This window comes from Manacus candei, unplaced genomic scaffold, assembly GCF_025592945.1.
Source record: "Manacus candei isolate 608988 ecotype Guabito, Panama unplaced genomic scaffold, ASM2559294v1 h1tg000045l, whole genome shotgun sequence".
NCBI lineage: Eukaryota > Metazoa > Chordata > Aves > Passeriformes > Pipridae > Manacus > Manacus candei.
Window position 1 is genome coordinate 1,894,572 of NW_026138093.1, and position 14,282 is coordinate 1,908,853.

General features: G+C 52.2%; 1 pseudogene; it reads right to left on the reverse strand.

The window, feature by feature from the left end:
- LOC127474809 (uncharacterized) overlaps positions 1-14,282 on the reverse strand; it is a 1,721,191-nt pseudogene that overhangs the window by 377,798 nt on the left and 1,329,111 nt on the right.

The following is a 14,282-nucleotide window of genomic DNA, read 5'->3' on the forward strand; positions in this document are numbered from 1 at the left end:
TGTCTTGCACAGCACGACGAGGCCTTCGAGCACCTGGGAGGCTGGGAGGGTTGGAAGCTCCTCATCGATATCAAAGTTGTCATTCTGAAGGTATTCAAAGTCTTTGTCCTTGTCCTCCCACTCAAACTTCACGCTAGTGCCACTGGGCAATGGCTGTAGAAGCAAGTACAGTAGTGAGAGCCTGGCAGAGTCTGCAGGGCTCGTGGCAGGGGATCAAGTCCTTTTCTGGTCACTCACAGCCAAGTCAGAGGTGGAGCTGCTTTCTGAAGAAGAAGCGCTTAGACTGCAGGGCCACCAGTCGACCCAGAGCATGACAGCGAATGGCCATAATATCTTGTCTCCAATCTCGGGCTCTGAGAAGATGCTCTGCCACATTTGCCTGGCCACACTGCAAGGCAGAGCTCTGTGTCAGCAGGGCAGCCTGGAGTGCAGCGTGGCTGGCCCAGCCCAGGTTCCTGGGGCCCTGCCTGGGCAGGCAGCAGGGCACTGAGCTGGTGTTCCCCTCTAGGCTGGGAGCAGCAGGGTGGCTCTGGGCTGGCTGGGCCAGCTTTGTCTGCTGCAGGCCTGGACAACCCAGCAGGGCTGGAAAGCTTGGTGGGATGGAGAACCCCTCTCCTCAGGGCTGTCCTCCATCATTCCTTGGCTCTGGGAGCCAGAGAGTCTCAGGCTCCATCTCCCCACAGCCAACAAACCCTCAGGCTTTTCAGGGCCAGTACCTGTCTCCTTGTGGAGCGATGCTCAGCAGTGTGGCGACTACCTTCCTTGGGAAAAAGTGCGCTAGCAGCAGAAGCAGGGAGTGGAAGCACTCCTGCACAAGTTCACACTTCACACCTGGCAGTCTTTCATGCAGGAAGCTCAAAATCTTTGGTACCTGAAGGGGACAGAGGTGAGGAGAGTGCTGCCACGGTAGTGCAGCCTCAGCTGCCCTTTCCATACCACTCTGCTGCCTTCAGATGCCTTCAGGTGCCTGAGACACCTGGGTTTGGCAGGGAGGGATGGAGAGAGGAACAAGGCCTTCTAGGGCTGAAGGGCAGGGCAATCCAGCCACAGGCCACTTACATCCGTCAGGAAGAAGCACGGGTCATCCGTGGCCAGCCACAAAATCTTTTCTGCTATGGTCCTGCGCCCTCTGTAAAGGTTCCACCCAAATGGTTCAACCCATGGACGAGTCTCTCCAGGTATCCATTGATAATTCTGTGCATCTTTCTGCTCCAGGGTTTCAAGGACGATGTGCGTCCTCTCCGAGCGCGTGAGGTATCTCTCGAAGGGCTGCGGCAGGAAGGAGGAGAGCAAAGATGTCACCCCAAGGCCCCTGCTGGTGCTGCTCAGCTGGGCAGCGAGAGCAGCCCTGGCCACAGGTGCCCAGCAGTGCTGGCAGCAGTGCCCACAGTCACTGTGTGGGGGAGGACAAGAGCAGAGGGTCCTTAGGCTGAGGCAGGAGGGCTGGGCTCATGCTCACGGGGTGCTGGCCCTGCACAGGACCAGGGCTCACTGCTGGGCAGGAGAGCTGCAGCTGCTGCTGGGACACCAGCAGAGTGCCGCCCTCAGACAGTCCCTGCTTGGGGACAGCAGGAACCCTCTCATCAGGGACGCTGAGGCCCTGTCAGCCCCACTGATTCCGGGTGCCTTTGGCTCACAGGAGTGCCCTGCCGATGGCACAGACAAGAGTCTCAGCAACGGGGGAGCTCATTACCTTGATACCGCACTTTTTTCCGAGAGTCCTGCAGAAGCAGGTGATTTCACCTTCCACGTGGCGCGCGTATTGTTTGTCCCTTAGCCTGGTCCTGCCTAAAGAGCAGGGCAGACGTGCAAGTCAGGGAGAGCAGCTTTGCGATCAGGCTTTCCAAAGCAGCCCAAGATCTGCTTGGGAGATGGCAGGCCAGAAGGAGATTGTGGAGGGAGGGGGTCAGAGTGGGCTCCACAAACAGGCAGGGTTGAAGATGGTGAAAGGAGCGGGGAAGGAGAGCAGCAGAGAACAGGTGCAAGACTTGAGGAGAGCACTCCACTTGTACAGCAAAAGAGAGCTGGGATGCTGCGGGGAGCAGCTGGAGGGGCAAAGGTGGTCAAGCAGAGAAGCAGAGCTGGGAGGTGATGTCTGTGTGCAGAGGGACGAAGGCCACCACAATCCCCCTTAGCTTTTTGCTTACAGATGAATTCGCTGAGGTGCGCAACAGTTGCCCGACGTCCTGAGAATGGTTGAAGGAGGACAAATCCCAGCAGCTGTCCAAGGAATGGGATCTCGATGACAGTGGACTTCTTTTTGTTTCAGGAGGTCCCATGGGACGGAGGGAGGGAGGAAGAAGAGCAGCAGGGTTGAGGGCAGGCAGCTGGTGCCAGGGCCCCATACCTGAGAATGTGCCCAGGGCTGGATCCCTGGGGAGTGCAGGCTTTGCAGGACCCTGTGGCCCTGTCTCCTGGAGCCCTCAGCTGGGCAGCAGCCCTGGCAGGGAGAGCGGCAGGGCAGGGGCACAGCCTGGCTGGAGGCTTCCTGGGCCTTACCTGCCGTTGGGAATAGCTGTTCAACCATCTGCACAGCGTGTAAATCCTCTCCATGGCTTCTTCCCACACGGTGACAATATCATATCTGGCAAAGTCCACCAGCACCTGAGCAAAGAGGAGCTGCTGGTGAGCCCCCGGAGCAGACACCCGCTCCAGCAGCAGCAGCAGCAGCAGCAGCAGCTCGGTTCCTGGGTGGGACTTGCACTGTCCCTCAAGGCTTCCTCTGAGCCCCAGCAAAGCCTGGAGCAGGGCTCCTGCCCCTGGGCTCCCTTATGGGCCAGGCAGGAAGGCAGGTGCCACTCTCTGTGCTCCAGAAGAGCCTGGTGACACAGGAGGAGGGCACTGTCCCCACAGCGTGCTCTGCCACCGTGGCACTTGTCTGGAGACCACCCACCCAGGAGTGGGCAACCCCTGCCCCACAGGGTGAGGAACAGCCCCGGGACTGCCACTCTTTGCACAGGCCAGACCTGCAAGATGTTCTGCAGCTCCTCGCCCAGTCTGGAGGGAGGAGTGTTCCGCACGATTGCCGTCAGCATGGGGTCCAGGGCTTGCACGGTCTGCAAGGAGGACAGAGAGCGCTGGCAGTGATTCTTCACCCCCAGGAGATGCACCTGAGCTCCCAGTGCCAGGAAGGAGAGCCACCCACGCTGCCCAGGAGAGACCTAAAAGCAGGCAGTCTACTGTGAGCAGACAGCAGATGCCACAGGCCTTTGCATTCCAGCGGAGAGAGATCAGGGAGCAGAGAGAATAAAAACTGGAAGGAGAAAACAGGAGGTGCCTTTTTCTCCCTGAGGCCTGGTGCGCAAACCACACTCTTATGTTTCTCGGGTTCTGTCCTTCTAAATAAACTTTCTGCATTCTTTCCACTGCCTTGGCATTTCTGGGGATCCCTGCGTATCTTACGTGACACGCAGGATGGCCAGAGAGCTGCCCAGAGGGACTGGTGGCTCCTGGAGCTCAGCCAGCACTTACCTGATTCCTGCGCTCATATCCATCCCATACATAGGTGTCCCATTTAGGAAGGAAGAGGACAGCTCTGAAGCAGGCTTCTAGGAGCCTTCTCGTTTTGCCCTCCAGCACCTCGTTCACCGCGCTGCAAAGAGGAAGGGCCCAAGTGGACAATGGTGCCGGGGGAAGCGCCTCCAGGCCTTGTGCAGGGGGCGGAGGTCCTCTGGGGAAGGGGTCCCTGGCAGTGATGAGCGGGTACCTCAATCTTTCAATGGCAAAGAGGGCGAGCTTCCGCACTTCTGTGTGCTTCATCTCCCGCTCGCGGTGGTTCATCTGCTGGATCAGATCCCTGTCGCGGTCGTCCTCGGCACGCTCGTTGATACAGGACTCAGCGTCCAGCAGCATCTGCAGAGCACAACGCAGCTGGGACCCGGCAGCTGCCAGCACCCAGTGCCACCAGAGCCTAGCCCTCACAGGGTGCCAGAGCCAGGGGCCTTGCCCCCTTCCCCAGAGCACCGAGCGTCCCCTCACCTGAATCCTCTCGACCACCTCATATCTGCGGCAGAAGTGGACCAAGCGCTGGGATGAGCCACTGCCAGTGGTGCTTCTGCACAGGCGCACAACTTTCTGAAGAAAGCTGGTCTTGTGGACCAGATTCTGGCAGCCGGAGGACAGAGAGACAAACAGGGAGCATGAGAGGGGGAAACGTGGCCAGCGAGACTGGAGCCCTGAGGGGCAGTGGCCTGCGGGAGCAGCAGCTCTGCCCAGCCAGCACCCCTCCAGCAGCCCAGCAGCAGAGCCCCTGCCTTAGATGCTGGCACAGCTGCCGTCCAACTGGCCACACTTACCTCTTTGGGGCTGTCAAGGGCCTGGATGGAGTCCACCACTTCCTGTTCTTCTCTGGACAGGGGGAACAAGCTGACATCTAAGAGAGGGATAGAGCAGGGAGGATCATTGCAGGATGCGCTGCAGAGCCCCAGCCCTGCCCAGTCCCCTCACTCACCCGTCCCCATCTGCGGTGGGTTCACCAGGATCCACTGGGAGAGTTCTGCTGCAGACCAGCTTTTCTGGGCAGCAGCCTCCTCCTCCCAGGCCACCTCATGGGGCTCTTCTGGAGAGCCGCTTTTCTGGGCAGCACCCTCCTCCGCCCAGGCCACCCTGGGCTTGCTGGGGGGTGTCTGCTCCATCCTACTAGAAAACTACTAGAAGTAGTAGAAGTAGTTTTCTAGAAAACTACTAGAAGTAGGGAAAGGGGAAGTGGGAATCTTCACGGAAAAACCGTCGCACTACGAGTCAACAGGGAAAGCCTGGAGCTGTGCTCAGAAGATCCTCGCCAGCTCCGTGCTCCCGTCCTGTCACGTCGCTGTCCTGCCGGACAATGGTGCTGGCACTGGGGCTGTGCTGACCACGTGTGCTGTGATGGGATGTCACAAAGGGCCCCCCTGTGACACACCACCTGACGCCTAGCAGTGTTCCAGCCCTTGTGGATGTGGAACCAGCCCCTAGCAACGGGCCCCAACGATGCAGAAAATTATGCTACGTTGACCCTAAAACCCCAAAGCCCACAAATCTTTATTAGTAGACACACTGTTCCAAAAAAATAAAGGAGCGTTGGAGGCATAACATTGGGTGCGAGTGGTTTTTTTTGTAAAGGGAGTACCTTTATGTGGGCCCCCACCATCTCGTCTTTGAAATGGTAACACCTTGTCCCACTGTCTACAAGCAGTAGATATCCCCTGCTATCCTATATACGAGGTCAGCTTTTCTCTGTAGTTTCAAAGGAAATACAGCTCTTGGCTCAGTCATAGTGATTGATTCTTTTCAGCTGACCACCTCCCTGAGGCTTTTCCAGGACCCAGCTCAGGAGAGCACTGCTAAAAGTCCAGCTGTGTGATTTCAAGAGCCAGATTGGCTCCTGAGACCTTCCATAATCACTTGGAACATTGTTGGTTAAATTCTGCCATAACTACTCACATTGTTAGTATGAAAAAGGAAGAATGGGAAAATTTCTGGTTTTAATGGAGTAAGCTGGGCAAATGAAAGAAGGCAAAGGCATGTATATAATTTACAGTGACTGCTGAAGTATGTAAATATTAATTCTAGTCATGTTTGCTGGGTGTGCTTCTGGCACAGGAACAACATAGCTGGGGCTGGGGACAGCACTGATGGCAGTGATGAGGAATGGGGGGGATGCCCTTCCATCCTGCTGATACCTGAAGTGGTTTCCATGGCTGTAGTCAAAATAGGAGACAGTGTCCTGGTGACACTGGCATGCCAGGCAGTCTCTATGGCGTTGGCTAAAAAAAGTAGGACACCTAGTTTTCTTTAGGTGTCTGTGCTGTTTCTGAGCAGCGGTAACGAGGGCTGGGACTGATGTGGCAGAGGGGCGGGTGTGGGGTTGTTGTGGCTCCGTCCCTCAGGAGCTGAGGGTGCCCAACACAGGGTGTGTACTCAGATCAGAGGAGAGGGGTTTGTGGCCCCGCTCTCTGTGGTGAGCCTGGTGGGTGAGCTCCCCCTGGGCCAGGCCACGTCAAGGGCTGATGAGAACAGAGGCGTTGCTTGTGGAATGGCAGCAAGCGAGATGCGGGGCGCCAGCAGCCACCTCGGGGGGGCTGAACCTCGCCGTGCAGGCAGGCGAGGGTACGAAGAGATGTCTGGAGAAGGGTCTGGCAGAGAAGGAGGTGTCGGCCCGAGCAGGGTCGGGGCTGGGCTGGGGCGGGCGGAGGTGGGCTCGGCCCGGCCTGGTGGGAGTGGAAGGGGGCGGTGGCCGCTCCCGCCTCTCCCTGAGCAGTGAGCGGGCGGCCATGTTGTGCCGGCGGCGGGAGGAGGGAGTTGAGATATTGCACAGTCTGTGACAATGAAGGCAAGACCAGCCTGAGGATAATGAGGGGACTGAGCCTGTGAGACCCAAGACTTGTGTTCCTGATGTTAAATCCTCAAATGTCTAAAGCTGCAACTTTTAACTGACCTGCTCTTCAAAAAACAGCAAAATTAAAGATTAAAATTAAACCCTGCAGTGTCAGGAGCAGATCTTGGCTGACCTGCATGTTCCATGCTAAATACAAAATTGAGCACTTCAGTCATAATGGTCTGCACCTTTCCTGGATTGCCCTGATGCTGTTTGTGCTGAACAGGTATTACAATAAAGGCAGTTTTACCTGTCCCTTGTTTACTTTTCTGAGCTCTTTGGAGCTGTCTTTTCTTGTAAGAGCAATATATGGTTATCTGTGTTTGTCTGGTGGTAATTTCTCAAGGGATTTGTGTACAGGACGGGGCCTGAATTTCTTGGCTGGTTTGCACAGGTTCTTTGATAACACATTCCCTGGTGATACTTGAAAGTTTTTTATAAAATGTCTTTTGTAGCATATGCTGTCATCTCTAATGCTTGTTTGTTTGGTTTTTTTTTTCATTCAGGGATGGGACTTGTGTAATACTCACAGGCTAATGCTTGGTCCTTAGGATTTCTTTATTATTTTTAATTTTAATTCAAGTGTTTTAGTATCCCATTTTCCCTGCAGATGTGTGGGGGAATTGATTTGCTCACTGTAAGCAAAATAGCTGCTCTTGGTCAAAGGACTGGTAAGTTGTTCTTCCAAATAACATTTACTTTTTAGCTTTTTGAAAACACCCGATGAAGTAGACAAGGCTCTAACATTGAACTGGCTGCAGCTTTTGGTTGAATACAGTCAGTAACTGTCTCCTGTTCTACAGTTGTTCTGCTGCTGTTTTTCATTCACAAAGGTCTGGCTTTGCACAAAATGATCTGTAATGCCAGGACAGTTTTCTGTATGTTTGGTTTTGGTGTTTTTTATATTAAACTGTGAGCTGATAGACTTCAAATTATTCCTCATATAGTAAAAAAAAAAAAAAAAAAAAAAAAAAAAAAAATTGGCAGGCTTGAGTAGAAAAATTAAAATTAATAATTAAAAAATTAGTCATCTCCACTGGATGAATACAGGAACAGAATCTTTTCCAGTTTTCCTTCACTAAAAGGAATTTGATCTTGACCTTTTGTTGTCCCTGGCACATTTTGTGACTTTGGACCAGTTTTATCACCGAGTTCAGTCCTGAAGCAAAAATTCCTCCATGAATTGGAGGAATTCAGTTTTTAATGCGTGTCCATGAGCTTAGTTTTGATGCTTTTTGGCAAGTATTTAATCTCTTCTACTCCTGAGCTCTGTGAGTTTTATTACTTTGTTCCTTCAGAAGTCTTAAACTGTTTTTCCCACTGCAGGTCTGTGTAGAACAGCAGATTTCTTGCCAGGTTTCTCCTTCCAGCTCTTCCTCAAAACTCTTCCTGTGCTATCCACTGACGCCTTTCTAGCCCCCAGTCATCTGCTCGAATCTCTAAAACACGTGACTCATGTTCCATTTTTATATTCATCTTCACATGACTCCTGAATCTTTCTGGGTGCATTTTTGTTTGTTTTCTCACTGGGTTGTAAATGAGCTGTTGTCACATCTGGTTTCTTGGGTAGGACTTTGGCCTTTCAGTTCCACCCCGAGTAATTCTTCCCTCCTTTTCTGGTTTATAATCCTTACCTAAAGGAAGGGGCTGAATGTGAAAGCCTTAATTTACTTAGTGAAACAGTTGTCTACAAAAGAAGTTGCTTCAAACACCAATTGCAAAAGCATCCAAATGTGTGGATCCTGAAAGATCCAGTATTGCCCTCTCTGGTTAGCATAGAGAATGTTTAGTTGAAGCACCGATTTTCATTTTCCACTTGTTTAAGAGAAGAAGGAAAATACTTGAAAACACCAGGAGCTTTATTGCAGTTGACATACTTTGCTTAAGGCAATAAAGTTTTATTATTTCAAAATACCACCCAAAAAAGAGTGCATCTGTGAATAAAGTCACATCTTACCGGGAATTCCTCTCTAAATGTGAGAAACCTGGCAAACAGCCTTAGCTAAAAATACCCAAACCTACATGAGTTGTGCTTTGACTGCTGTGCTTACAGAACATCTGATGGTGGTAAAATATAAATATGTAAAAAATGTTTAAATAAAATAAATGTTTAAATAAAATGGTATCCAAATAAAAATTCAAATTCCTATGCCTTAAATATATTAAAAATATATAAATAAAAATATAAAAAGTGTTTAAATAAAATAAATGTTTGAATAAAATGGTACCCAAATATAAATTCAAATTCCTATGCCTTAAATATATTAAAAAATATAAATACGTAAAAAATGTTTAAATAAAACAAATGTTTAAATAAAATAAATGTTTAAATAAAATGGTACCCAAATATAAATTCAAATTCCTTTGCCTTAAATATATTAAAAAATATAAATACGTAAAAAATGTTTAAATAAAATAAATGTTTAAATAAAATAAATGTTTGAATAAAATGGTACCCAAATATAAATTCGAATTCCTACGCCTTAAATACATTAAAAAACCATAAAGGTATAAAAAATGTTTAAATAAAATAAATGTTTGAATAAAATGGTACCCAAATATAAATTCAAATTCCTACACCTTAAATATAAAAATATAAAAAATAAATATTAAAAATATAAATATGAAATAAATATAAAATATAAAATAAATATATGATGTAAAAACATAAATATATAAAAAAATTTTAAATAAAATAAATGTTAAAAAAAAAAGGCATTCAGCAAAGAACTGAAGAGAAAAACTTTGTAAATTTTGTTTCAGAATCGTTGCCTTGACCCTTTGGTCGAGGTTGGGAATGGTTTGTCTCCCTTGGCAGGGAGGGTCAGTACTCTTTGTCATTCTGACATGACTGCCCAGGTCCCTGATTTTATTGTGGCAAGAATACTGGGCTTGGAAACCAAACCAGGAGCTGGCAGAGAACAGCAGCTTCAAAAATGGGCTGATGCCTAATTGATGTGGCAGAAGGAATGAAAGACTCGTGACAGCTAAGAAAAAAATTGGGCTTTTCAGTGCCTACCTCAGGTTAGGATCACTGCATGTGTCTTGGTGGAGAAAGATGTTCTTGTAACTTTACTGAAACTTGTCAGTAAAATGTGCCTGAATTCCTAAGGAAACAACCACCGTGAAATCTTTTAAACCAAATGTACATTTCCAAAGTGTAGAAGTTGCTATTAATATTTTGGCCGTTCCTGTGGCATCTTTTTAGTGTATGAATAACTCTGAGAACAAGAAATTCTTAATTATAACACATTATCAGGTCTGTTTACTGCTAATTATACAAGGTTGAGAAAAGAGTTTAAGATGAAAGTTGTGGGGTTACTTGCAAAGTTTTTGGTACAACCAATGCAGTTGAACCTGGTAGGGAAATTTGCCCTTAAGTTGGTTTTGGTAGATCTCATGAGTGTCTAAGGCAGAGGCCAACCCAACTGGAAAGAGCCTTTCAAGGGTGACTAAGATGTAACTAAATTACCTTTTTGAGAGGTGGGGAAAGCTGATGTCATGAATTAAATTTCCTTATGTTAAGCTTAGTAAAAATATATTAATATATAAATATTAAAATTATTTTAATGGTCTTATTTATGGGGTTTTCACTGTGCTTATGTTAGTACTTCTGAGTGTTTGATTGTGACAAAAATGGACAGCTTTGTGGTTTGTTTTTTTTATTTTTCATGTTTTGATACTTTGGTCAAGGCATTAACATTAAAACCTCATTCAAAATTTTAATTAATCTTCAAACACCAAAATAGATTTGAAATTAGGTTAATGAGAACAGTGGGGGGAAAAAACCACCCGAGCCCAAAAGCAAAACCACCCCAAAAACTGTTTATTTTTCCATTGTATTTTAAACAAGGAAGTCTGTAGAGCAGCAGAAAACAGGACACGTGGGCAGGTGTGAAAGTCAGACTGGGGCTTGTTGCACTGGTTCCAGTGCTCTTTGCTTCAGTGTAACTGGTCATTTTGAGATGAGACTGGGGAAACTGGGCTGCCAGGGCAGAGACCACTGGCTGGCCCCACTGGTTTTTGCTGGGCAGTGGGTAATTTCTGCCTCACTTGTCAGAACCAGCCCACGGTTATCAGGGAATGGGGTAGTGGTGAATTTGGCTTTCAGACTAAAATGAGGTTAAACTTACACATATTCAAAAGAATAAACTGAAGTTGGAGTGCAGATACTCAAAATCCTGAAGACCTTTTGAAACCTTTTTTTGCGTGTCAGTCCTACGGCCGAAGCTCTTCCCGCAGTCGGGGCACTGATAGGGCTTCCCTTTACTGGTGGGTCCATTGGTGTTGGGTCAAGGTAGAGCTGTGGGTGAAGCTCTTCCCACACTCCCCACACTTGTAGGGCCTCTCCCCGGTGTGGATGCGCCGATGGCTGATGAGGTTGGAGTTGTACCTGAAGCCCTTCCCGCAGTCGGTGCAGCGGAAGGGCCTCTCATCCGTGTGCGTCCGCTCATGCAGGAGGAGATGCCCGCTGGTCTGAAACCTCTTCCCACATTCCAAGCACTTAAAGGGCCGTTCCCCAGTGTGGATGCGCTGGTGTATGCAAAGGATGGAGCTCTGGCTGAAGCTCTTCCCACATTCCCCACACGTGTACGGACGTTCCCCAGTGTGGATGCGCTGGTGTTGGATAAGGTGGGAGTTCCGGCGGAAGCTCTTCTCACATTCCCCACACATGTAGGGCCGTTCCCCAGTGTGGATGCGCTGGTGTCGGATAAGGCTGGAGCTGTCCCTGAAGCTCTTCCCACATTCCCTACACGTGTAGGGACGTTCCCCAGTGTGGATGTGCTGGTGGCTGAGGAGGTAGGAACTCTTCCCAAAGCTCTTCCCACATTCCAAGCATCTGAAGGGTTTCTCCCTGCTGGGAGGCTGCTCAGGGACCACCAGGTCAGAGCTCCCCCTCAAGCTCTGGCCGCCTTCCCAGCACAGGCTGGCTCTTTCCTCCTCAGAGCACCCTGGGCTGGCTTTGGAGCCCCTCCTGCGGGGGGATCTCCGGCCCTTTTCCTCCCCGCTGCCTTCCTGCGCCGGGGAGCCCTTCAAAACGGCCTCTCCCACCAGGGTCTCACGGGGGGATTTGTCCTCCGCGCTCTCCCTCCTCACCTCGGGGCCTGGGGCAGGAAGCAAGAAGGACAGGCAGGGGATTTGCCTCCGGCCCACAGGGAAGGCCAAGGACATCCCCCCAACTCCGGCCCCGGCAGGACGGCGGCGCCAGCGGGGTTGTCCTGCAGCCGGGGCCATGCTGGGCTGACAGAGCCAGCACAACACCCGCCCAAAGGGACACTGACTTCCTCCTCACCTGCCTGGGGGGCCCAAGGCATCTTCCTCTTCCTCGCAGCCTCCTCCTCCATCCGACCAAGCTTTGGGAAGGACAAATCCTGATGAGGGGGAAAACAAGGGCTGAGCGCGTTGGCTTGGGGGTTCCTCCTGCCCAAGTCCATCTCTAGAACTCACCGGGCATCCTGTGACCATAAAAACCTCCAAAACACCAAGATTCAGGCCAGAAAAGCACAAACCAGCCAGATACAGGCAAAAAAATCCCTCAGAAATAGCAAGAAGATCCTCATCCCCCCAAACCACACAAAGCTGAAATTCAGATGAAAAATACTCCAAAATATGAAGATAAGCCCCCTCTCCCTCCCTGTAGCCCCCCTCTCCCACCCCTTTCCCACCTGCCCCCCAAAGCCTGGGTCCCATCAGTTCCCTTGGGGGGTGACCCACCGCCCCTCACACTCCCTTTGGGGGTCCCACCCACTCTTTTTGCTTCTCTCGTCCCTTTCCCATCGTGGTTGCTCCGCTCCACGATAGCGGCAGGAAAGGCAGGGACAGGGGCGGAGCAGCAACAGCAACAGCAGGAGAACAATCGCCCCCCATCCCATGGGTGCCCAGGAAGGTGGAACATGTCCCAAATATCCTGGGGGAGCGTGGAGTTTCGGGACATACTCAGGTTGCCAGCACAGATTTCCCTGCAAAGTCTGCAGTGAGTCAAGCTCTGCAGAGGAGATTGTGCCCCACGGATGGGGTTGCAGAGGCTCCCTCGGGTCCCCAGCAGGAACCACCAACCAGCAATAGACACAAAAGGTCCCCTCGAAAATTTCAGGGGAGTGTCCTGCAGGGAGGGGACAGTGTCACCCCACCAGGGTGGGGCTGGCAAGTGGGAGGCTGCTCCAGGGGTCTGCAAGAGGCCTCGTGCTCTGCTCGGCCCCAGCACTGCCTGGTACCAACACCCCCGGCTGCCCCCGGCCCTGGGCAGCTCTGCTGCCACAGGCTGTGCCCTCACCATGGCCCTGCAATGGCCCTGCCTGTCCCTCACCCGGGGCCCTGCCCGTGGCCCTGTCCCTTGGCTCTCTCTCTGCCAGCTCAGTGTGGGGCACACGGGCTGGGGGTCCCTCCCAAGCCCCCCGGGCAGCCGGCGTTGGCTGGGGGGATGTGAGGGCTGGGCCTGCTCAGCACAGCCCCGGCCTCGTGCCCAGCGCCTCTTTCCTGACCCACACAAGAGCTTCCCGGCCCCCCAGGGCTCCCCTGCTGCTGCCTCTGCTCCTGGCCCTGCCTTTGCTGCTCCCTTGGCTGGGGCAGCGGCTGCAGGGGGGGATGGCAGCAGCTTCAGCTCCACGGCACTTCCTGGGGGGAGCTCAGCCCGGGGGGACGGGCAGGGACCTGATGGGGATGGACAGGGGCCAGCAGGGACAGCCAGGGCCTGCAGGGGAAGGCACAGGGACAACCTGGCCCCCCACACTGCCAGGGCTGTCTCTGCTCCTCCTTGCAGGCTCTGTGGCCAGGCACAGTTTGTGTTCCTGGGTGCCCACCATCTCAGCACTTGGAGACCCTCAAATCAGCGCCCGCAGCTCTGCAGCAAAGCCCCAGCTCACCTGGCACACAGGGGATGGACACAGCACCTGCTCGGGGATGGGCACAACTTTTCCTCTTCTCCACCACGGGGCTCTCCTTGCTCAGCAGCACCTCTGCCTTGCACTTATTCTCAGCCTCACCTCAGGGACAGCTCTGGGCTCACCTCCGCGCCACTTCTCAGCCTCACCTCAGGGCCTGGGCTCAAGGACAGGAACCTGCAGGGAGGGGACATCATGGGCAAGCTGAGGGCTGCCTGCTTGCACTGGCCTCTGGGCTTCTTTCTCTTTCTAGAACCATCCCAGAACCTCTTCTGCTTTTCTAACATTACACTGGGCACGCTCTGCCTCCTCTTCAGCTCCCTGTCCATCCCCACTCCCAGCTCCCTTCCTGCCTGCCTGCTCTCCAGACACTCTGGCCCCAGCCCGGGGGGCTGACGGGGCTTCTTGTGGCCAAAGGGCAGGACCCGGCCCTTGGCCTGCTGGAACCTCATCCCCTTGCAATCAGCCCATGGATCCAGCTGGGCCAGGTCCCTCTGCAGAGCCCTCCTGCCTTCCAGCACATCAACACACCCCCAGCTTGGTGTCACCTGCACATTTGCTGATGAAATGCCTGGTTCTGCAGCAGCTGCAGATGCTCAAGGGGCAGCAGGACCAAGTCAGGGGTCTGGGGGGGCCTGGGGGGCTTTGGGGTGCGGGAGGTTCCTGGGGGAGCTGGGGAAGGGCTTTGGGGATTGGGGGTACAAACCAGGTCAGACCAGTACAGACCAGGACAGACCAGTACAGACCAGGACAGGCCAGTACCTCCTCACTGCTCCCCAGATCTCTCCTGGAGCTGGGCCACGTTGTCCTGGGACACCTGAGCCCCCCCCAGTGCCCCCAGTACAGCCCACTGTGTTCCTGTCCCAGGGTGCCGGGTGATCCCTCTTTGGGGGGGGGTTGGAATGGATTTGAGGGGGAGCTGGGGGAGATTTGGGGGGATCTGGGGGGGGGTTGATGGGGATTTGGAGGATTTTGGGTGCTTTGGGTGTATTTGGGGGAGTTAAAAGGGGTCTTGGGGGGGTCAAAGGGATCTGTGTGGGGAGGGG